At 35.0% G+C, this 25,119-nt stretch overlaps 1 long non-coding RNA gene across 1 annotated transcript; it reads right to left on the reverse strand.

Moving 5' to 3' along the window:
- Positions 1–6,128: 6,128 nt before the first annotated feature.
- LOC147846054 (uncharacterized) lies at positions 6,129–24,325 on the reverse strand. The gene is made up of 3 exons (XR_015481284.1): positions 23,817–24,325; positions 10,053–10,795; positions 6,129–7,447 (listed from the first exon to the last, which is right to left on the reverse strand). It is a non-coding gene; the product is annotated as an uncharacterized LOC147846054 (long non-coding RNA).
- Between the last annotated feature and the right edge of the window lie 794 nt (positions 24,326–25,119).

A 25,119-nucleotide genomic window follows, 5' to 3' on the forward strand; every position in this document is an offset into this window, starting at 1 on the left:
TCATGCACTGTTAAACATGTTAAAGCAAGTTGCAAGTGAAAATCTATGTCTCTGACTGAGTTTGCATTACTGTGATTTGACCTCTCTGCTGGCTGAGATAAGCTCATTTTCAACGTCCAGTTCAGAAAGTGATAAAAACAGATCCAGCCATAAAATGCATCATTCTTTTTTGTTTTAGACAACATTTCATGCACTGTTAAACATGTTAAAGCAAGTTGCAAGTGAAAATCTATGTCTCTGACTGAGTTTGCATTACTGTGATTTGACCTCTCTGCTGGCTGAGATAAGCTCATTTTCAACGTCCAATTCAGAATGTAATAAAACCAGATCCAGCCATAAAATGCATCATTCTTTTTTGTTTTAGACAACATTTCATGCACTGTTAAACATGTTAAAGCAAGTTGCAAGTGAAAATCTATGTCTCTGACTGAGTTTGCATTACTGTGATTTGACCTCTCTGCTGGCTGAGATAAGCTCATTTTCAACGTCCAATTCAGAATGTAATAAAACCAGATCCAGCTATAACATGCATCATTCTTTTTTGTTTTAGACAACATTTCATGCACTGTTAAACATGTTAAAGCAAGTTGCAAGTGAAAATCTATGTCTCTGATTGAGTTTGCATTACTGTGATTTGACCTCTCTGCTGGTTGAGATAAGCTCATTTTCAACGTCCAATTCAGAATGTAATAAAACCAGATCCAGCTATAGAATGCATCATTCTTTTTTGTTTTAGACAACATTTCATGCACTGTTAAACATGTTAAAGCAAGTTGCAAGTGAAAATCTATGTCTCTGACTGAGTTTGCATTACTGTGATTTGACCTCTCTGCTGGCTGAGATAAGCTCATTTTCAACGTCCAATTCAGAATGTAATAAAACCAGATCCAGCCATAAAATGCATCATTCTTTTTTGTTTTAGACAACATTTCATGCACTGTTAAACATGTTAAAGCAAGTTGCAAGTGAAAATCTATGTCTCTGACTGAGTTTGCATTACTGTGATTTGACCTCTCTGCTGGCTGAGATAAGCTCATTTTCAACGTCCAATTCAGAATGTAATAAAACCAGATCCAGTCATAAAATGCATCATTCTTTTTTGTTTTAGACAACATTTCATGCACTGTTAAACATGTTAAAGCAAGTTGCAAGTGAAAATCTATGTCTCTGACTGAGTTTGCATTACTGTGATTTGACATCTCTGCTGGCTGAGATAAGCTCATTTTCAACGTCCAATTCAGAATGTAATAAAACCAGATCCAGCCATAAAATGCATCATTCTTTTTTGTTTTAGACAACATTTCATGCACTGTTAAACATGTTAAAGCAAGTTGCAAGTGAAAATCTATGTCTCTGACTGAGTTTGCATTACTGTGATTTGACCTCTCTGCTGGCTGAGATAAGCTCATTTTCAACGTCCAATTCAGAATGTAATAAAACCAGATCCAGCCATAAAATGCATCATTCTTTTTTGTTTTAGACAACATTTCATGCACTGTTAAACATGTTAAAGCAAGTTGCAAGTGAAAATCTATGTCTCTGACTGAGTTTGCATTACTGTGATTTGACCTCTCTGCTGGCTGAGATAAGCTCTTTTTCAACGTCCAATTCAGAATGTAATAAAACCAGATCCAGCTATAAAATGCATCATTCTTTTTTGTTTTAGACAACATTTCATGCACTGTTAAACATGTTAAAGCAAGTTGCAAGTGAAAATCTATGTCTCTGACTGAGTTTGCATTACTGTGATTTGACATCTCTGCTGGCTGAGATAAGCTCATTTTCAACGTCCAATTCAGAATGTAATAAAACCAGATCCAGCCATAAAATGCATCATTCTTTTTTGTTTTAGACAACATTTCATGCACTGTTAAACATGTTAAAGCAAGTTGCAAGTGAAAATCTATGTCTCTGACTGAGTTTGCATTACTGTGATTTGACCTCTCTGCTGGCTGAGATAAGCTCATTTTCAACGTCCAATTCAGAATGTAATAAAACCAGATCCAGCTATAAAATGCATCATTCTTTTTTGTTTTAGACAACATTTCATGCACTGTTAAACATGTTAAAGCAAGTTGCAAGTGAAAATCTATGTCTCTGACTGAGTTTGCATTACTGTGATTTGACATCTCTGCTAGCTGAGATAAGCTCATTTTCAACGTCCAATTCAGAATGTAATAAAACCAGATCCAGCCATTAAATGCATCATTCTTTTTTGTTTTAGACAACATTTCATGCACTGTTAAACATGTTAAAGCAAGTTGCAAGTGAAAATCTATGTCTCTGACTGAGTTTGCATTACTGTGATTTGACCTCTCTGCTGGCTGAGATAAGCTCATTTTCAACGTCCAATTCAGAATGTAATAAAACCAGATCCAGACATAAAATGCATCATTCTTTTTTGTTTTAGACAACATTTCATGCACTGTTAAACATGTTAAAGCAAGTTGCAAGTGAAAATCTATGTCTCTGACTGAGTTTGCATTACTGTGATTTGACCTCTCTGCTGGCTGAGATAAGCTCATTTTCAACGTCCAATTCAGAATGTAATAAAACCAGATCCAGACATAAAATGCATCATTCTTTTTTGTTTTAGACAACATTTCATGCACTGTTAAACATGTTAAAGCAAGTTGCAAGTGAAAATCTATGTCTCTGACTGAGTTTGCATTACTGTGATTTGACCTCTCTGCTGGCTGAGATAAGCTCATTTTCAACGTCCAATTCAGAATGTAATAAAACCAGATACAGCCATAAAATGCATCATTCTTTTTTGTTTTAGACAACATTTCATGCACTGTTAAACATGTTAAAGCAAGTTGCAAGTGAAAATCTATGTCTCTGACTGAGTTTGCATTACTGTGATTTGACATCTCTGCTGGCTGAGATAAGCTCATTTTCAACGTCCAATTCAGAATGTAATAAAACCAGATCCAGCCATAAAATGCATCATTCTTTTTTGTTTTAGACAACATTTCATGCACTGTTAAACATGTTAAAGCAAGTTGCAAGTGAAAATCTATGTCTCTGACTGAGTTTGCATTACTGTGATTTGACCTCTCTGCTGGCTGAGATAAGCTCATTTTCAACGTCCAATTCAGAATGTAATAAAACCAGATCCAGCTATAAAATGCATCATTCTTTTTTGTTTTAGACAACATTTCATGCACTGTTAAACATGTTAAAGCAAGTTGCAAGTGAAAATCTATGTCTCTGACTGAGTTTGCATTACTGTGATTTGACATCTCTGCTGGCTGAGATAAGCTCATTTTCAACGTCCAATTCAGAATGTAATAAAACCAGATCCAGCCATAAAATGCATCATTCTTTTTTGTTTTAGACAACATTTCATGCACTGTTAAACATGTTAAAGCAAGTTGCAAGTGAAAATCTATGTCTCTGACTGAGTTTGCATTACTGTGATTTGACCTCTCTGCTGGCTGAGATAAGCTCATTTTCAACGTCCAATTCAGAATGTAATAAAACCAGATCCAGCTATAAAATGCATCATTCTTTTTTGTTTTAGACAACATTTCATGCACTGTTAAACATGTTAAAGCAAGTTGCAAGTGAAAATCTATGTCTCTGACTGAGTTTGCATTACTGTGATTTGACATCTCTGCTGGCTGAGATAAGCTCATTTTCAACGTCCAATTCAGAATGTAATAAAACCAGATCCAGCCATTAAATGCATCATTCTTTTTTGTTTTAGACAACATTTCATGCACTGTTAAACATGTTAAAGCAAGTTGCAAGTGAAAATCTATGTCTCTGACTGAGTTTGCATTACTGTGATTTGACCTCTCTGCTGGCTGAGATAAGCTCATTTTCAACGTCCAATTCAGAATGTAATAAAACCAGATCCAGCCATAAAATGCATCATTCTTTTTTGTTTTAGACAACATTTCATGCACTGTTAAACATGTTAAAGCAAGTTGCAAGTGAAAATCTATGTCTCTGACTGAGTTTGCATTACTGTGATTTGACCTCTCTGCTGGCTGAGATAAGCTCATTTTCAACGTCCAATTCAGAATGTAATAAAACCAGATCCAGCTATAAAATGCATCATTCTTTTTTGTTTTAGACAACATTTCATGCACTGTTAAACATGTTAAAGCAAGTTGCAAGTGAAAATCTATGTCTCTGACTGAGTTTGCATTACTGTGATTTGACCTCTCTGCTGGCTGAGATAAGCTCATTTTCAACGTCCAATTCAGAATGTAATAAAACCAGATCCAGACATAAAATGCATCATTCTTTTTTGTTTTAGACAACATTTCATGCACTGTTAAACATGTTAAAGCAAGTTGCAAGTGAAAATCTATGTCTCTGACTGAGTTTGCATTACTGTGATTTGACCTCTCTGCTGGCTGAGATAAGCTCATTTTCAACGTCCAATTCAGAATGTAATAAAACCAGATCCAGCTATAAAATGCATCATTCTTTTTTGTTTTAGACAACATTTCATGCACTGTTAAACATGTTAAAGCAAGTTGCAAATGAAAATCTATGTCTCTGACTGAGTTTGCATTACTGTGATTTGACCTCTCTGCTGGCTGAGATAAGCTCATTTTCAACGTCCAATTCAGAATGTAATAAAACCAGATCCAGCTATAAAATGCATCATTCTTTTTTGTTTTAGACAACATTTCATGCACTGTTAAACATGTTAAAGCAAGTTGCAAATGAAAATCTATGTCTCTGACTGAGTTTGCATTACTGTGATTTGACATCTCTGCTGGCTGAGATAAGCTCATTTTCAACGTCCAATTCAGAATGTAATAAAACCAGATCCAGCTATAACATGCATCATTCTTTTTTGTTTTAGACAACATTTCATGCACTGTTAAACATGTTAAAGCAAGTTGCAAGTGAAAATCTATGTCTCTGATTGAGTTTGCATTACTGTGATTTGACCTCTCTGCTGGTTGAGATAAGCTCATTTTCAACGTCCAATTCAGAATGTAATAAAACCAGATCCAGCTATAGAATGCATCATTCTTTTTTGTTTTAGACAACATTTCATGCACTGTTAAACATGTTAAAGCAAGTTGCAAGTGAAAATCTATGTCTCTGACTGAGTTTGCATTACTGTGATTTGACCTCTCTGCTGGCTGAGATAAGCTCATTTTCAACGTCCAATTCAGAATGTAATAAAACCAGATCCAGCCATAAAATGCATCATTCTTTTTTGTTTTAGACAACATTTCATGCACTGTTAAACATGTTAAAGCAAGTTGCAAGTGAAAATCTATGTCTCTGACTGAGTTTGCATTACTGTGATTTGACCTCTCTACTGGCTGAGATAAGCTCATTTTCAACGTCCAATTCAGAATGTAATAAAACCAGATCCAGTCATAAAATGCATCATTCTTTTTTGTTTTAGACAACATTTCATGCACTGTTAAACATGTTAAAGCAAGTTGCAAGTGAAAATCTATGTCTCTGACTGAGTTTGCATTACTGTGATTTGACATCTCTGCTGGCTGAGATAAGCTCATTTTCAACGTCCAATTCAGAATGTAATAAAACCAGATCCAGCCATAAAATGCATCATTCTTTTTTGTTTTAGACAACATTTCATGCACTGTTAAACATGTTAAAGCAAGTTGCAAGTGAAAATCTATGTCTCTGACTGAGTTTGCATTACTGTGATTTGACCTCTCTGCTGGCTGAGATAAGCTCATTTTCAACGTCCAATTCAGAATGTAATAAAACCAGATCCAGCCATAAAATGCATCATTCTTTTTTGTTTTAGACAACATTTCATGCACTGTTAAACATGTTAAAGCAAGTTGCAAGTGAAAATCTATGTCTCTGACTGAGTTTGCATTACTGTGATTTGACCTCTCTACTGGCTGAGATAAGCTCATTTTCAACGTCCAATTCAGAATGTAATAAAACCAGATCCAGTCATAAAATGCATCATTCTTTTTTGTTTTAGACAACATTTCATGCACTGTTAAACATGTTAAAGCAAGTTGCAAGTGAAAATCTATGTCTCTGACTGAGTTTGCATTACTGTGATTTGACATCTCTGCTGGCTGAGATAAGCTCATTTTCAACGTCCAATTCAGAATGTAATAAAACCAGATCCAGCCATAAAATGCATCATTCTTTTTTGTTTTAGACAACATTTCATGCACTGTTAAACATGTTAAAGCAAGTTGCAAATGAAAATCTATGTCTCTGACTGAGTTTGCATTACTGTGATTTGACCTCTCTGCTGGCTGAGATAAGCTCATTTTCAACGTCCAATTCAGAATGTAATAAAACCAGATCCAGCCATAAAATGCATCATTCTTTTTTGTTTTAGACAACATTTCATGCACTGTTAAACATGTTAAAGCAAGTTGCAAGTGAAAATCTATGTCTCTGACTGAGTTTGCATTACTGTGATTTGACATCTCTGCTGGCTGAGATAAGCTCATTTTCAACGTCCAATTCAGAATGTAATAAAACCAGATCCAGCCATAAAATGCATCATTCTTTTTTGTTTTAGACAACATTTCATGCACTGTTAAACATGTTAAAGCAAGTTGCAAGTGAAAATCTATGTCTCTGACTGAGTTTGCATTACTGTGATTTGACATCTCTGCTGGCTGAGATAAGCTCATTTTCAACGTCCAATTCAGAATGTAATAAAACCAGATCCAGCCATAAAATGCATCATTCTTTTTTGTTTTAGACAACATTTCATGCACTGTTAAACATGTTAAAGCAAGTTGCAAGTGAAAATCTATGTCTCTGACTGAGTTTGCATTACTGTGATTTGACCTCTCTGCTGGCTGAGATAAGCTCATTTTCAACGTCCAATTCAGAATGTAATAAAACCAGATCCAGCTATAAAATGCATCATTCTTTTTTGTTTTAGACAACATTTCATGCACTGTTAAACATGTTAAAGCAAGTTGCAAGTGAAAATCTATGTCTCTGACTGAGTTTGCATTACTGTGATTTGACATCTCTGCTGGCTGAGATAAGCTCATTTTCAACGTCCAATTCAGAATGTAATAAAACCAGATCCAGCCATAAAATGCATCATTCTTTTTTGTTTTAGACAACATTTCATGCACTGTTAAACATGTTAAAGCAAGTTGCAAGTGAAAATCTATGTCTCTGACTGAGTTTGCATTACTGTGATTTGACATCTCTGCTGGCTGAGATAAGCTCATTTTCAACGTCCAATTCAGAATGTAATAAAACCAGATCCAGCCATTAAATGCATCATTCTTTTTTGTTTTAGACAACATTTCATGCACTGTTAAACATGTTAAAGCAAGTTGCAAGTGAAAATCTATGTCTCTGACTGAGTTTGCATTACTGTGATTTGACCTCTCTGCTGGCTGAGATAAGCTCATTTTCAACGTCCAATTCAGAATGTAATAAAACCAGATCCAGACATAAAATGCATCATTCTTTTTTGTTTTAGACAACATTTCATGCACTGTTAAACATGTTAAAGCAAGTTGCAAGTGAAAATCTATGTCTCTGACTGAGTTTGCATTACTGTGATTTGACCTCTCTGCTGGCTGAGATAAGCTCATTTTCAACGTCCAATTCAGAATGTAATAAAACCAGATCCAGCTATAAAATGCATCATTCTTTTTTGTTTTAGACAACATTTCATGCACTGTTAAACATGTTAAAGCAAGTTGCAAATGAAAATCTATGTCTCTGACTGAGTTTGCATTACTGTGATTTGACCTCTCTGCTGGCTGAGATAAGCTCATTTTCAACGTCCAATTCAGAATGTAATAAAACCAGATCCAGCCATAAAATGCATCATTCTTTTTTGTTTTAGACAACATTTCATGCACTGTTAAACATGTTAAAGCAAGTTGCAAGTGAAAATCTATGTCTCTGACTGAGTTTGCATTACTGTGATTTGACCTCTCTGCTGGCTGAGATAAGCTCATTTTCAACGTCCAATTCAGAATGTAATAAAACCAGATCCAGCTATAAAATGCATCATTCTTTTTTGTTTTAGACAACATTTCATGCACTGTTAAACATGTTAAAGCAAGTTGCAAGTGAAAATCTATGTCTCTGACTGAGTTTGCATTACTGTGATTTGACATCTCTGCTGGCTGAGATAAGCTCATTTTCAACGTCCAATTCAGAATGTAATAAAACCAGATCCAGCCATTAAATGCATCATTCTTTTTTGTTTTAGACAACATTTCATGCACTGTTAAACATGTTAAAGCAAGTTGCAAGTGAAAATCTATGTCTCTGACTGAGTTTGCATTACTGTGATTTGACCTCTCTGCTGGCTGAGATAAGCTCATTTTCAACGTCCAATTCAGAATGTAATAAAACCAGATCCAGACATAAAATGCATCATTCTTTTTTGTTTTAGACAACATTTCATGCACTGTTAAACATGTTAAAGCAAGTTGCAAGTGAAAATCTATGTCTCTGACTGAGTTTGCATTACTGTGATTTGACCTCTCTGCTGGCTGAGATAAGCTCATTTTCAACGTCCAATTCAGAATGTAATAAAACCAGATCCAGCTATAAAATGCATCATTCTTTTTTGTTTTAGACAACATTTCATGCACTGTTAAACATGTTAAAGCAAGTTGCAAATGAAAATCTATGTCTCTGACTGAGTTTGCATTACTGTGATTTGACCTCTCTGCTGGCTGAGATAAGCTCATTTTCAACGTCCAATTCAGAATGTAATAAAACCAGATCCAGCCATAAAATGCATCATTCTTTTTTGTTTTAGACAACATTTCATGCACTGTTAAACATGTTAAAGCAAGTTGCAAGTGAAAATCTATGTCTCTGACTGAGTTTGCATTACTGTGATTTGACATCTCTGCTGGCTGAGATAAGCTCATTTTCAACGTCCAATTCAGAATGTAATAAAACCAGATCCAGCCATTAAATGCATCATTCTTTTTTGTTTTAGACAACATTTCATGCACTGTTAAACATGTTAAAGCAAGTTGCAAGTGAAAATCTATGTCTCTGACTGAGTTTGCATTACTGTGATTTGACCTCTCTGCTGGCTGAGATAAGCTCATTTTCAACGTCCAATTCAGAATGTAATAAAACCAGATCCAGACATAAAATGCATCATTCTTTTTTGTTTTAGACAACATTTCATGCACTGTTAAACATGTTAAAGCAAGTTGCAAGTGAAAATCTATGTCTCTGACTGAGTTTGCATTACTGTGATTTGACCTCTCTGCTGGCTGAGATAAGCTCATTTTCAACGTCCAATTCAGAATGTAATAAAACCAGATCCAGCTATAAAATGCATCATTCTTTTTTGTTTTAGACAACATTTCATGCACTGTTAAACATGTTAAAGCAAGTTGCAAGTGAAAATCTATGTCTCTGACTGAGTTTGCATTACTGTGATTTGACATCTCTGCTGGCTGAGATAAGCTCATTTTCAACGTCCAATTCAGAATGTAATAAAACCAGATCCAGCTATAAAATGCATCATTCTTTTTTGTTTTAGACAACATTTCATGCACTGTTAAACATGTTAAAGCAAGTTGCAAATGAAAATCTATGTCTCTGACTGAGTTTGCATTACTGTGATTTGACATCTCTGCTGGCTGAGATAAGCTCATTTTCAACGTCCAATTCAGAATGTAATAAAACCAGATCCAGCTATAAAATGCATCATTCTTTTTTGTTTTAGACAACATTTCATGCACTGTTAAACATGTTAAAGCAAGTTGCAAGTGAAAATCTATGTCTCTGACTGAGTTTGCATTACTGTGATTTGACATCTCTGCTGGCTGAGATAAGCTCATTTTCAACGTCCAATTCAGAAAGTGATAAAAACAGATCCAGGCATAAAATGCATCATTCTTTTTTGTTTTAGACAACATTTCATGCACTGTTAAACATGTTAAAGCAAGTTGCAAGAGAAAATCTATGTCCCTGACTGAGTTTGCATTACTGTGATTTGACCTCTCTGCTGGCTGAGATAAGCTCATTTTCAACGTCCAATTCAGAAAGTGATAAAAACAGATCCAGCCATAAAATGGATCATTCTTTTTTGTTTTAGACAACATTTCATGCACTGTTAAACATGTTAAAGCAAGTTGCAAGTGAAAATCTATGTCTCTGACTGAGTTTGCATTACTGTGATTTGACCTCTCTGCTGGCTGAGATAAGCTCATTTTCAACGTCCAATTCAGAATGTACTAAAACCAGATCCAGCTATAAAATGCATCATTCTTTTTTGTTTTAGACAACATTTCATGCACTGTTAAACATGTTAAAGCAAGTTGCAAATGAAAATCTATGTCTCTGACTGAGTTTGCATTACTGTGATTTGACCTCTCTGCTGGCTGAGATAAGCTCATTTTCAACGTCCAATTCAGAATGTAATAAAACCAGATCCAGCTATAAAATGCATCATTCTTTTTTGTTTTAGACAACATTTCATGCACTGTTAAACATGTTAAAGCAAGTTGCAAGTGAAAATCTATGTCTCTGACTGAGTTTGCATTACTGTGATTTGACATCTCTGCTGGCTGAGATAAGCTCATTTTCAACGTCCAATTCAGAATGTAATAAAACCAGATCCAGCCATAAAATGCATCATTCTTTTTTGTTTTAGACAACATTTCATGCACTGTTAAACATGTTAAAGCAAGTTGCAAGTGAAAATCTATGTCTCTGACTGAGTTTGCATTACTGTGATTTGACATCTCTGCTGGCTGAGATAAGCTCATTTTCAACGTCCAATTCAGAATGTAATAAAACCAGATCCAGCCATAAAATGCATCATTCTTTTTTGTTTTAGACAACATTTCATGCACTGTTAAACATGTTAAAGCAAGTTGCAAGTGAAAATCTATGTCTCTGACTGAGTTTGCATTACTGTGATTTGACCTCTCTGCTGGCTGAGATAAGCTCATTTTCAACGTCCAATTCAGAATGTAATAAAACCAGATGCAGCTATAAAATGCATCATTCTTTTTTGTTTTAGACAACATTTCATGCACTGTTAAACATGTTAAAGCAAGTTGCAAGTGAAAATCTATGTCTCTGACTGAGTTTGCATTACTGTGATTTGACCTCTCTGCTGGCTGAGATAAGCTCATTTTCAACGTCCAATTCAGAATGTAATAAAACCAGATCCAGCTATAAAATGCATCATTCTTTTTTGTTTTAGACAACATTTCATGCACTGTTAAACATGTTAAAGCAAGTTGCAAGTGAAAATCTATGTCTCTGACTGAGTTTGCATTACTGTGATTTGACATCTCTGCTGGCTGAGATAAGCTCATTTTCAACGTCCAATTCAGAATGTAATAAAACCAGATCCAGCCATAAAATGCATCATTCTTTTTTGTTTTAGACAACATTTCATGCACTGTTAAACATGTTAAAGCAAGTTGCAAGTGAAAATCTATGTCTCTGACTGAGTTTGCATTACTGTGATTTGACCTCTCTGCTGGCTGAGATAAGCTCATTTTCAACGTCCAATTCAGAAAGTGATAAAAACAGATCCAGCCATAAAATGCATCATTCTTTTTTGTTTTAGACAACATTTCATGCACTGTTAAACATGTTAAAGCAAGTTGCAAGTGAAAATCTATGTCTCTGACTGAGTTTGCATTACTGTGATTTGACCTCTCTGCTGGCTGAGATAAGCTCATTTTCAACGTCCAATTCAGAATGTAATAAAACCAGATCCAGCTATAAAATGCATCATTCTTTTTTGTTTTAGACAACATTTCATGCACTGTTAAACATGTTAAAGCAAGTTGCAAGTGAAAATCTATGTCTCTGATTGAGTTTGCATTACTGTGATTTGACCTCTCTGCTGGCTGAGATAAGCTCATTTTCAACGTCCAATTCAGAATGTAATAAAACCAGATCCAGCTATAAAATGCATCATTCTTTTTTGTTTTAGACAACATTTCATGCACTGTTAAACATGTTAAAGCAAGTTGCAAGTGAAAATCTATGTCTCTGACTGAGTTTGCATTACTGTGATTTGACATCTCGGCTGGCTGAGATAAGCTCATTTTCAACGTCCAATTCAGAATGTAATAAAACCAGATCCAGCCATTAAATGCATCATTCTTTTTTGTTTTAGACAACATTTCATGCACTGTTAAACATGTTAAAGCAAGTTGCAAGTGAAAATCTATGTCTCTGACTGAGTTTGCATTACTGTGATTTGACCTCTCTGCTGGCTGAGATAAGCTCATTTTCAACGTCCAATTCAGAATGTAATAAAACCAGATCCAGACATAAAATGCATCATTCTTTTTTGTTTTAGACAACATTCCATGCACTGTTAAACATGTTAAAGCAAGTTGCAAGTGAAAATCTATGTCTCTGACTGAGTTTGCATTACTGTGATTTGACCTCTCTGCTGGCTGAGATAAGCTCATTTTCAACGTCCAATTCAGAATGTAATAAAACCAGATCCAGACATAAAATGCATCATTCTTTTTTGTTTTAGACAACATTTCATGCACTGTTAAACATGTTAAAGCAAGTTGCAAGTGAAAATCTATGTCTCTGACTGAGTTTGCATTACTGTGATTTGACCTCTCTGCTGGCTGAGATAAGCTCATTTTCAACGTCCAATTCAGAATGTAATAAAACCAGATCCAGCTATAAAATGCATCATTCTTTTTTGTTTTAGACAACATTTCATGCACTGTTAAACATGTTAAAGCAAGTTGCAAATGAAAATCTATGTCTCTGACTGAGTTTGCATTACTGTGATTTGACCTCTCTGCTGGCTGAGATAAGCTCATTTTCAACGTCCTATTCAGAATGTAATAAAACCAGATCCAGCTATAAAATGCATCATTCTTTTTTGTTTTAGACAACATTTCATGCACTGTTAAACATGTTAAAGCAAGTTGCAAATGAAAATCTATGTCTCTGACTGAGTTTGCATTACTGTGATTTGACATCTCTGCTGGCTGAGATAAGCTCATTTTCAACGTCCAATTCAGAATGTAATAAAACCAGATCCAGCCATAAAATGCATCATTCTTTTTTGTTTTAGACAACATTTCATGCACTGTTAAACATGTTAAAGCAAGTTGCAAGTGAAAATCTATGTCTCTGACTGAGTTTGCATTACTGTGATTTGACCTCTCTGCTGGCTGAGATAAGCTCTTTTTCAACGTCCAATTCAGAATGTAATAAAACCAGATCCAGCTATAAAATGCATCATTCTTTTTTGTTTTAGACAACATTTCATGCACTGTTAAACATGTTAAAGCAAGTTGCAAGTGAAAATCTATGTCTCTGACTGAGTTTGCATTACTGTGATTTGACATCTCTGCTGGCTGAGATAAGCTCATTTTCAACGTCCAATTCAGAATGTAATAAAACCAGATCCAGCCATAAAATGCATCATTCTTTTTTGTTTTAGACAACATTTCATGCACTGTTAAACATGTTAAAGCAAGTTGCAAGTGAAAATCTATGTCTCTGACTGAGTTTGCATTACTGTGATTTGACCTCTCTGCTGGCTGAGATAAGCTCATTTTCAACGTCCAATTCAGAATGTAATAAAACCAGATCCAGACATAAAATGCATCATTCTTTTTTGTTTTAGACAACATTTCATGCACTGTTAAACATGTTAAAGCAAGTTGCAAGTGAAAATCTATGTCTCTGACTGAGTTTGCATTACTGTGATTTGAGCTCTCTGCTGGCTGAGATAAGCTCATTTTCAACGTCCAATTCAGAATGTAATAAAACCAGATCCAGCCATAAAATGCATCATTCTTTTTTGTTTTAGACAACATTTCATGCACTGTTAAACATGTTAAAGCAAGTTGCAAGTGAAAATCTATGTCTCTGACTGAGTTTGCATTACTGTGATTTGACATCTCTGCTGGCTGAGATAAGCTCATTTTCAACGTCCAATTCAGAATGTAATAAAACCAGATCCAGCCATAAAATGCATCATTCTTTTTTGTTTTAGACAACATTTCATGCACTGTTAAACATGTTAAAGCAAGTTGCAAGTGAAAATCTATGTCTCTGACTGAGTTTGCATTACTGTGATTTGACCTCTCTGCTGGCTGAGATAAGCTCATTTTCAACGTCCAATTCAGAATGTAATAAAACCAGATCCAGCTATAAAATGCATCATTCTTTTTTGTTTTAGACAACATTTCATGCACTGTTAAACATGTTAAAGCAAGTTGCAAGTGAAAATCTATGTCTCTGACTGAGTTTGCATTACTGTGATTTGACCTCTCTGCTGGCTGAGATAAGCTCATTTTCAACGTCCAGTTCAGAAAGTGATAAAAACAGATCCAGCCATAAAATGCATCATTCTTTTTTGTTTTAGACAACATTTCATGCACTGTTAAACATGTTAAAGCAAGTTGCAAGTGAAAATCTATGTCTCTGACTGAGTTTGCATTACTGTGATTTGACCTCTCTGCTGGCTGAGATAAGCTCATTTTCAACGTCCAATTCAGAATGTAATAAAACCAGATCCAGCCATAAAATGCATCATTCTTTTTTGTTTTAGACAACATTTCATGCACTGTTAAACATGTTAAAGCAAGTTGCAAGTGAAAATCTATGTCTCTGACTGAGTTTGCATTACTGTGATTTGACCTCTCTGCTGGCTGAGATAAGCTCATTTTCAACGTCCAATTCAGAATGTAATAAAACCAGATCCAGCTATAAAATGCATCATTCTTTTTTGTTTTAGACAACATTTCATGCACTGTTAAACATGTTAAAGCAAGTTGCAAGTGAAAATCTATGTCTCTGACTGAGTTTGCATTACTGTGATTTGACATCTCTGCTGGCTGAGATAAGCTCATTTTCAACGTCCAATTCAGAATGTAATAAAACCAGATCCAGCCATAAAATGCATCATTCTTTTTTGTTTTAGACAACATTTCATGCACTGTTAAACATGTTAAAGCAAGTTGCAAGTGAAAATCTATGTCTCTGACTGAGTTTGCATTACTGTGATTTGACCTCTCTGCTGGCTGAGATAAGCTCATTTTCAACGTCCAATTCAGAATGTAATAAAACCAGATCCAGCTATAAAATGCATCATTCTTTTTTGTTTTAGACAACATTTCATGCACTGTTAAACATGTTAAAGCAAGTTGCAAGTGAAAATCTATGTCTCTGACTGAGTTTGCATTACTGTGATTTGACCTCTCTGCTGGCTGAGATAAGCTCATTTTCAACGTCCAGTTCAGAAAGTGATAAAAACAGATCCAGCCATAAAATGCATCATTCTTTTTTGTTTTAGACAACATTTCATGCACTGTTAAACATGTTAAAGCAAGTTGCATGTGAAAATCTATGTCTCTGACTGAGTTTGCATTACTGTGATTTGACTTCTCTGCTGGCTGAGATAAGCTCATTTTCAACGTCCAATTCAGAATGTAATAAAACCAGATCCAGCCATAAAATGCATCATTCTTTTTTGTTTTAGACAACATTTCATGCACTGTTAAACATGTTAAAGCAAGTTGCAAGTGAAAATCTATGTCTCTGACTGAGTTTGCATTACTGTGATTTGACCTCTCTGCTGGCTGAGATAAGCTCATTTTCAACGTCCAATTCAGAATGTAATAAAACCAGATCCAGCTATAACATGCATCATTCTTTTTTGTTTTAGACAACATTTCATGCACTGTTAAACATGTTAAAGCAAGTTGCAAGTGAAAATCTATGTCTCTGATTGAGTTTGCATTACTGTGATTTGACCTCTCTGCTGGCTGAGATAAGCTCATTTTCAACGTCCAATTCAGAATGTAATAAAACCAGATCCAGCTATAAAATGCATCATTCTTTTTTGTTTTAGACAACATTTCATGCACTGTTAAACATGTTAAAGCAAGTTGCAAGTGAAAATCTATGTCTCTGACTGAGTTTGCATTACTGTGATTTGACCTCTCTGCTGGCTGAGATAAGCTCATTTTCAACGTCCAATTCAGAATGTAATAAAACCAGATCCAGCCATTAAATGCATCATTCTTTTTTGTTTTAGACAACATTTCATGCACTGTTAAACATGTTAAAGCAAGTTGCAAGTGAAAATCTATGTCTCTGACTGAGTTTGCATTACTGTGATTTGACCTCTCTGCTGGCTGAGATAAGCTCATTTTCAACGTCCAATTCAGAATGTAATAAAACCAGATCCAGCCATAAAATGCATCATTCTTTTTTGTTTTAGACAACATTTCATGCACTGTTAAACATGTTAAAGCAAGTTGCAAGTGAAAATCTATGTCTCTGACTGAGTTTGCATTACTGTGATTTGACATCTCTGCTGGCTGAGATAAGCTCATTTTCAACGTCCAATTCAGAAAGTGATAAAAACAGATCCAGCCATAAAATGCATCATTCTTTTTTGTTTTAGACAACATTTCATGCACTGTTAAACATGTTAAAGCAAGTTGCAAGTGAAAATCTATGTCTCTGACTGAGTTTGCATTACTGTGATTTGACCTCTCTGCTGGCTGAGATAAGCTCATTTTCAACGTCCAATTCAGAATGTAATAAAACCAGATCCAGCCATAAAATGCATCATTCTTTTTTGTTTTAGACAACATTTCATGCACTGTTAAACATGTTAAAGCAAGTTGCAAGTGAAAATCTATGTCTCTGACTGAGTTTGCATTACTGTGATTTGACCTCTCTGCTGGCTGAGATAAGCTCTTTTTCAACGTCCAATTCAGAATGTAATAAAACCAGATCCAGCTATAAAATGCATCATTCTTTTTTGTTTTAGACAACATTTCATGCACTGTTAAACATGTTAAAGCAAGTTGCAAGTGAAAATCTATGTCTCTGACTGAGTTTGCATTACTGTGATTTGACATCTCTGCTGGCTGAGATAAGCTCATTTTCAACGTCCAATTCAGAATGTAATAAAACCAGATCCAGCCATAAAATGCATCATTCTTTTTTGTTTTAGACAACATTTCATGCACTGTTAAACATGTTAAAGCAAGTTGCAAGTGAAAATCTATGTCTCTGACTGAGTTTGCATTACTGTGATTTGACCTCTCTGCTGGCTGAGATAAGCTCATTTTCAACGTCCAATTCAGAATGTAATAAAACCAGATCCAGACATAAAATGCATCATTCTTTTTTGTTTTAGACAACATTTCATGCACTGTTAAACATGTTAAAGCAAGTTGCAAGTGAAAATCTATGTCTCTGACTGAGTTTGCATTACTGTGATTTGAGCTCTCTGCTGGCTGAGATAAGCTCATTTTCAACGTCCAATTCAGAATGTAATAAAACCAGATCCAGCCATAAAATGCATCATTCTTTTTTGTTTTAGACAACATTTCATGCACTGTTAAACATGTTAAAGCAAGTTGCAAGTGAAAATCTATGTCTCTGACTGAGTTTGCATTACTGTGATTTGACATCTCTGCTGGCTGAGATAAGCTCATTTTCAACGTCCAATTCAGAATGTAATAAAACCAGATCCAGCCATAAAATGCATCATTCTTTTTTGTTTTAGACAACATTTCATGCACTGTTAAACATGTTAAAGCAAGTTGCAAGTGAAAATCTATGTCTCTGACTGAGTTTGCATTACTGTGATTTGACCTCTCTGCTGGCTGAGATAAGCTCATTTTCAACGTCCAATTCAGAATGTAATAAAACCAGATCCAGCTATAAAATGCATCATTCTTTTTTGTTTTAGACAACATTTCATGCACTGTTAAACATGTTAAAGCAAGTTGCAAGTGAAAATCTATGTCTCTGACTGAGTTTGCATTACTGTGATTTGACCTCTCTGCTGGCTGAGATAAGCTCATTTTCAACGTCCAGTTCAGAAAGTGATAAAAACAGATCCAGCCATAAAATGCATCATTCTTTTTTGTTTTAGACAACATTTCATGCACTGTTAAACATGTTAAAGCAAGTTGCAAGTGAAAATCTATGTCTCTGACTGAGTTTGCATTACTGTGATTTGACCTCTCTGCTGGCTGAGATAAGCTCATTTTCAACGTCCAATTCAGAATGTAATAAAACCAGATCCAGCCATAAAATGCATCATTCTTTTTTGTTTTAGACAACATTTCATGCACTGTTAAACATGTTAAAGCAAGTTGCAAGTGAAAATCTATGTCTCTGACTGAGTTTGCATTACTGTGATTTGACCTCTCTGCTGGCTGAGATAAGCTCATTTTCAACGTCCAATTCAGAATGTAATAAAACCAGATCCAGCTATAAAATGCATCATTCTTTTTTGTTTTAGACAACATTTCATGCACTGTTAAACATGTTAAAGCAAGTTGCAAGTGAAAATCTATGTCTCTGACTGAGTTTGCATTACTGTGATTTGACATCTCTGCTGGCTGAGATAAGCTCATTTTCAACGTCCAATTCAGAATGTAATAAAACCAGATCCAGCCATAAAATGCATCATTCTTTTTTGTTTTAGACAACATTTCATGCACTGTTAAACATGTTAAAGCAAGTTGCAAGTGAAAATCTATGTCTCTGACTGAGTTTGCATTACTGTGATTTGACCTCTCTGCTGGCTGAGATAAGCTCATTTTCAACGTCCAATTCAGAATGTAATAAAACCAGATCCAGCTATAAAATGCATCATTCTTTTTTGTTTTAGACAACATTTCATGCACTGTTAAACATGTTAAAGCAAGTTGCAAGTGAAAATCTATGTCTCTGACTGAGTTTGCATTACTGTGATTTGACCTCTCTGCTGGCTGAGATAAGCTCATTTTCAACGTCCAGTTCAGAAAGTGATAAAAACAGATCCAGCCATAAAATGCATCATTCTTTTTTGTTTTAGACAACATTTCATGCACTGTTAAACATGTTAAAGCAAGTTGCATGTGAAAATCTATGTCTCTGACTGAGTTTGCATTACTGTGATTTGACTTCTCTGCTGGCTGAGATAAGCTCATTTTCAACGTCCAATTCAGAATGTAATAAAACCAGATCCAGCCATAAAATGCATCATTCTTTTTTGTTTTAGACAACATTTCATGCACTGTTAAACATGTTAAAGCAAGTTGCAAGTGAAAATCTATGTCTCTGACTGAGTTTGCATTACTGTGATTTGACCTCTCTGCTGGCTGAGATAAGCTCATTTTCAACGTCCAATTCAGAATGTAATAAAACCAGATCCAGCTATAACATGCATCATTCTTTTTTGTTTTAGACAACATTTCATGCACTGTTAAACATGTTAAAGCAAGTTGCAAGTGAAAATCTATGTCTCTGATTGAGTTTGCATTACTGTGATTTGACCTCTCTGCTGGCTGAGATAAGCTCATTTTCAACGTCCAATTCAGAATGTAATAAAACCAGATCCAGCTATAAAATGCATCATTCTTTTTTGTTTTAGACAACATTTCATGCACTGTTAAACATGTTAAAGCAAGTTGCAAGTGAAAATCTATGTCTCTGACTGAGTTTGCATTACTGTGATTTGACCTCTCTGCTGGCTGAGATAAGCTCATTTTCAACGTCCAATTCAGAATGTAATAAAACCAGATCCAGCCATAAAATGCATCATTCTTTTTTGTTTTAGACAACATTTCATGCACTGTTAAACATGTTAAAGCAAGTTGCAAGTGAAAATCTATGTCTCTGACTGAGTTTGCATTACTGTGATTTGACCTCTCTGCTGGCTGAGATAAGCTCATTTTCAACGTCCAATTCAGAATGTAATAAAACCAGATCCAGCCATAAAATGCATCATTCTTTTTTGTTTTAGACAACATTTCATGCACTGTTAAACATGTTAAAGCAAGTTGCAAGTGAAAATCTATGTCTCTGACTGAGTTTGCATTACTGTGATTTGACCTCTCTGCTGGCTGAGATAAGCTCATTTTCAACGTCCAATTCAGAATGTAATAAAACCAGATCCAGCCATAAAATGCATCATTCTTTTTTGTTTTAGACAACATTTCATGCACTGTTAAACATGTTAAAGCAAGTTGCAAGTGAAAATCTATGTCTCTGACTGAGTTTGCATTACTGTGATTTGACCTCTCTGCTGGCTGAGATAAGCTCTTTTTCAACGTCCAATTCAGAATGTAATAAAACCAGATCCAGCTATAAAATGCATCATTCTTTTTTGTTTTAGACAACATTTCATGCACTGTTAAACATGTTAAAGCAAGTTGCAAGTGAAAATCTATGTCTCTGACTGAGTTTGCATTACTGTGATTTGACCTCTCTGCTGGCTGAGATAAGCTCATTTTCAACGTCCAATTCAGAATGTAATAAAACCAGATCCAGACATAAAATGCATCATTCTTTTTTGTTTTAGACAACATTTCATGCACTGTTAAACATGTTAAAGCAAGTTGCAAGTGAAAATCTATGTCTCTGACTGAGTTTGCATTACTGTGATTTGACCTCTCTGCTGGCTGAGATAAGCTCATTTTCAACGTCCAATTCAGAATGTAATAAAACCAGATCCAGCTATAAAATGCATCATTCTTTTTTGTTTTAGACAACATTTCATGCACTGTTAAACATGTTAAAGCAAGTTGCAAATGAAAATCTATGTCTCTGACTGAGTTTGCATTACTGTGATTTGACCTCTCTGCTGGCTGAGATAAGCTCATTTTCAACGTCCAATTCAGAATGTAATAAAACCAGATCCAGCTATAAAATGCATCATTCTTTTTTGTTTTAGACAACATTTCATGCACTGTTAAACATGTTAAAGCAAGTTGCAAATGAAAATCTATGTCTCTGACTGAGTTTGCATTACTGTGATTTGACATCTCTGCTGGCTGAGATAAGCTCATTTTCAACGTCCAATTCAGAATGTAATAAAACCAGATCCAGCTATAAAATGCATCATTCTTTTTTGTTTTAGACAACATTTCATGCACTGTTAAACATGTTAAAGCAAGTTGCAAGTGAAAATCTATGTCTCTGACTGAGTTTGCATTACTGTGATTTGACATCTCTGCTGGCTGAGATAAGCTCATTTTCAACGTCCAATTCAGAATGTAATAAAACCAGATCCAGCCATAAAATGCATCATTCTTTTTTGTTTTAGACAACATTTCATGCACTGTTAAACATGTAAAAGCAAGTTGCAAGTGAAAATCTATGTCTCTGACTGAGTTTGCATTACTGTGATTTGACCTCTCTGCTGGCTGAGATAAGCTCATTTTCAACGTCCAATTCAGAAAGTGATAAAAACAGATCCAGCCATAAAATGCATCATTCTTTTTTGTTTTAGACAACATTTCATGCACTGTTAAACATGTTAAAGCAAGTTGCAAGAGAAAATCTATGTCCCTGACTGAGTTTGCATTACTGTGATTTGACCTCTCTGCTGGCTGAGATAAGCTCATTTTCAACGTCCAATTCAGAAAGTGATAAAAACAGATCCAGCCATAAAATGGATCATTCTTTTTTGTTTTAGACAACATTTCATGCACTGTTAAACATGTTAAAGCAAGTTGCAAGTGAAAATCTATGTCTCTGACTGAGTTTGCATTACTGTGATTTGACCTATCTGCTGGCTGAGATAAGCTCATTTTCAACGTCCAATTTAGAAAGTGATAAAAACAGATCCAGCCATAAAATGCATCATTCTTTTTTGTTTTAGACAACATTTCATGCACTGTTAAACATGTTAAAGCAAGTTGCAAGTGAAAATCTATGTCTCTGACTGAGTTTGCATTACTGTGATTTGACCTCTCTGCTGGCTGAGATAAGCTCATTTTCAACGTCCAATTCAGAATGTAATAAAACCAGATCCAGCCATAAAATGCATCATTCTTTTTTGTTTTAGACAACATTTCATGCACTGTTAAACATGTTAAAGCAAGTTGCAAGTGAAAATCTATGTCTCTGACTGAGTTTGCATTACTGTGATTTGACCTCTCTGCTGGCTGAGATAAGCTCATTTTCAACGTCCAATTCAGAATGTAATAAAACCAGATCCAGCCATAAAATGCATCATTCTTTTTTGTTTTAGACAACATTTCATGCACTGTTAAACATGTTAAAGCAAGTTGCAAGTGAAAATCTATGTCTCTGACTGAGTTTGCATTACTGTGATTTGACATCTCTGCTGGCTGAGATAAGCTCATTTTCAACGTCCAATTCAGAATGTAATAAAACCAGATCCAGCCATAAAATGCATCATTCTTTTTTGTTTTAGACAACATTTCATGCACTGTTAAACATGTTAAAGCAAGTTGCAAGTGAAAATCTATGTCTCTGACTGAGTTTGCATTACTGTGATTTGACCTCTCTGCTGGCTGAGATAAGCTCATTTTCAACGTCCAATTCAGAATGTAATAAAACCAGATCCAGCTATAAAATGCATCATTCTTTTTTGTTTTAGACAACATTTCATGCACTGTTAAACATGTTAAAGCAAGTTGCAAGTGAAAATCTATGTCTCTGACTGAGTTTGCATTACTGTGATTTGACCTCTCTGCTGGCTGAGATAAGCTCATTTTCAACGTCCAATTCAGAATGTAATAAAACCAGATCCAGCCATAAAATGCATCATTCTTTTTTGTTTTAGACAACATTTCATGCACTGTTAAACATGTTAAAGCAAGTTGCAAGTGAAAATCTATGTCTCTGACTGAGTTTGCATTACTGTGATTTGACATCTCTGCTGGCTGAGATAAGCTCATTTTCAACGTCCAATTCAGAATGTAATAAAACCAGATCCAGCTATAACATGCATCATTCTTTTTTGTTTTAGACAACATTTCATGCACTGTTAAACATGTTAAAGCAAGTTGCAAGTGAAAATCTATGTCTCTGATTGAGTTTGCATTACTGTGATTTGACCTCTCTGCTGGTTGAGATAAGCTCATTTTCAACGTCCAATTCAGAATGTAATAAAACCAGATCCAGCTATAAAATGCATCATTCTTTTTTGTTTTAGACAACATTTCATGCACTGTTAAACATGTTAAAGCAAGTTGCAAGTGAAAATCTATGTCTCTGATTGAGTTTGCATTACTGTGATTTGACATCTCTGCTGGCTGAGATAAGCTCATTTTCAACGTCCAATTCAGAATGTTATAAAACCAGATCCAGCTATAAAATGCATCATTCTTTTTTGTTTTAGACAACATTTCATGCACTGTTAAACATGTTAAAGCAAGTTGCAAGTTAAAATCTATGTCTCTGACTGAGTTTGCATTACTGTGATTTGACATCTCTGCTGGCTGAGATAAGCTCATTTTCAACGTCCAATTCAGAATGTAATAAAACCAGATCCAGCCATAAAATGCATCATTCTTTTTTGTTTTAGACAACATTTCATGCACTGTTAAACATGTTAAAGCAAGTTGCAAGTGAAAATCTATGTCTCTGAATGAGTTTGCATTACTGTGATTTGACATCTCTGCTGGCTGAGATAAGCTCATTTTCAACGTCCAATTCAGAATGTAATAAAACCAGATCCAGCCATAAAATGCATCATTCTTTTTTGTTTTAGACAACATTTCATGCACTGTTAAACATGTTAAAGCAAGTTGCAAGTGAAAATCTATGTCTCTGACTGAGTTTGCATTACTGTGATTTGACCTCTCTGCTGGCTGAGATAAGCTCATTTTCAACGTCCAATTCAGAATGTAATAAAACCAGATCCAGACATAAAATGCATCATTCTTTTTTGTTTTAGACAACATTTCATGCACTGTTAAACATGTTAAAGCAAGTTGCAAGTGAAAATCTATGTCTCTGACTGAGTTTGCATTACTGTGATTTGACCTCTCTGCTGGCTGAGATAAGCTCATTTTCAACGTCCAATTCAGAATGTAATAAAACCAGATGCAGCTATAAAATGCATCATTCTTTTTTGTTTTAGACAACATTTCATGCACTGTTAAACATGTTAAAGCAAGTTGCAAGTGAAAATCTATGTCTCTGACTGAGTTTGCATTACTGTGATTTGACCTCTCTGCTGGCTGAGATAAGCTCATTTTCAACGTCCAATTCAGAATGTAATAAAACCAGATCCAGCTATAAAATGCATCATTCTTTTTTGTTTTAGACAACATTTCATGCACTGTTAAACATGTTAAAGCAAGTTGCAAGTGAAAATCTATGTCTCTGACTGAGTTTGCATTACTCTGATTTGACATCTCTGCTGGCTGAGATAAGCTCATTTTCAACGTCCAATTCAGAATGTAATAAAACCAGATCCAGCCATAAAATGCATCATTCTTTTTTGTTTTAGACAACATTTCATGCACTGTTAAACATGTTAAAGCAAGTTGCAAGTGAAAATCTATGTCTCTGACTGAGTTTGCATTACTGTGATTTGACCTCTCTGCTGGCTGAGATAAGCTCATTTTCAACGTCCAATTCAGAATGTAATAAAACCAGATCCAGCTATAAAATGCATCATTCTTTTTTGTTTTAGACAACATTTCATGCACTGTTAAACATGTTAAAGCAAGTTGCAAATGAAAATCTATGTCTCTGACTGAGTTTGCATTACTGTGATTTGACATCTCTGCTGGCTGAGATAAGCTCATTTTCAACGTCCAATTCAGAATGTAATAAAACCAGATCCAGCTATAAAATGCATCATTCTTTTTTGTTTTAGACAACATTTCATGCACTGTTAAACATGTTAAAGCAAGTTGCAAGTGAAAATCTATGTCTCTGACTGAGTTTGCATTACTGTGATTTGACCTCTCTGCTGGCTGAGATAAGCTCATTTTCAACGTCCAATTCAGAATGTAATAAAACCAGATCCAGCTATAAAATGCATCATTCTTTTTTGTTTTAGACAACATTTCATGCACTGTTAAACATGTTAAAGCAAGTTGCAAGTGAAAATCTATGTCTCTGACTGAGTTTGCATTACTGTGATTTGACCTCTCTGCTGGCTGAGATAAGCTCATTTTCAACGTCCAATTCAGAATGTAATAAAACCAGATCCAGACATAAAATGCATCATTCTTTTTTGTTTTAGACAACATTTCATGCACTGTTAAACATGTTAAAGCAAGTTGCAAGTGAAAATCTATGTCTCTGACTGAGTTTGCATTACTGTGATTTGACCTCTCTGCTGGCTGAGATAAGCTCATTTTCAACGTCCAATTCAGAATGTAATAAAACCAGATCCAGCTATAAAATGCATCATTCTTTTTTGTTTTAGACAACATTTCATGCACT

The sequence above is a fragment of the Danio rerio genome, chromosome 3 (assembly GCF_052040795.2).
Source record: "Danio rerio strain M-AB ecotype USA chromosome 3, GRCz13ab, whole genome shotgun sequence".
Classification (NCBI taxonomy): domain Eukaryota; kingdom Metazoa; phylum Chordata; class Actinopteri; order Cypriniformes; family Danionidae; genus Danio; species Danio rerio.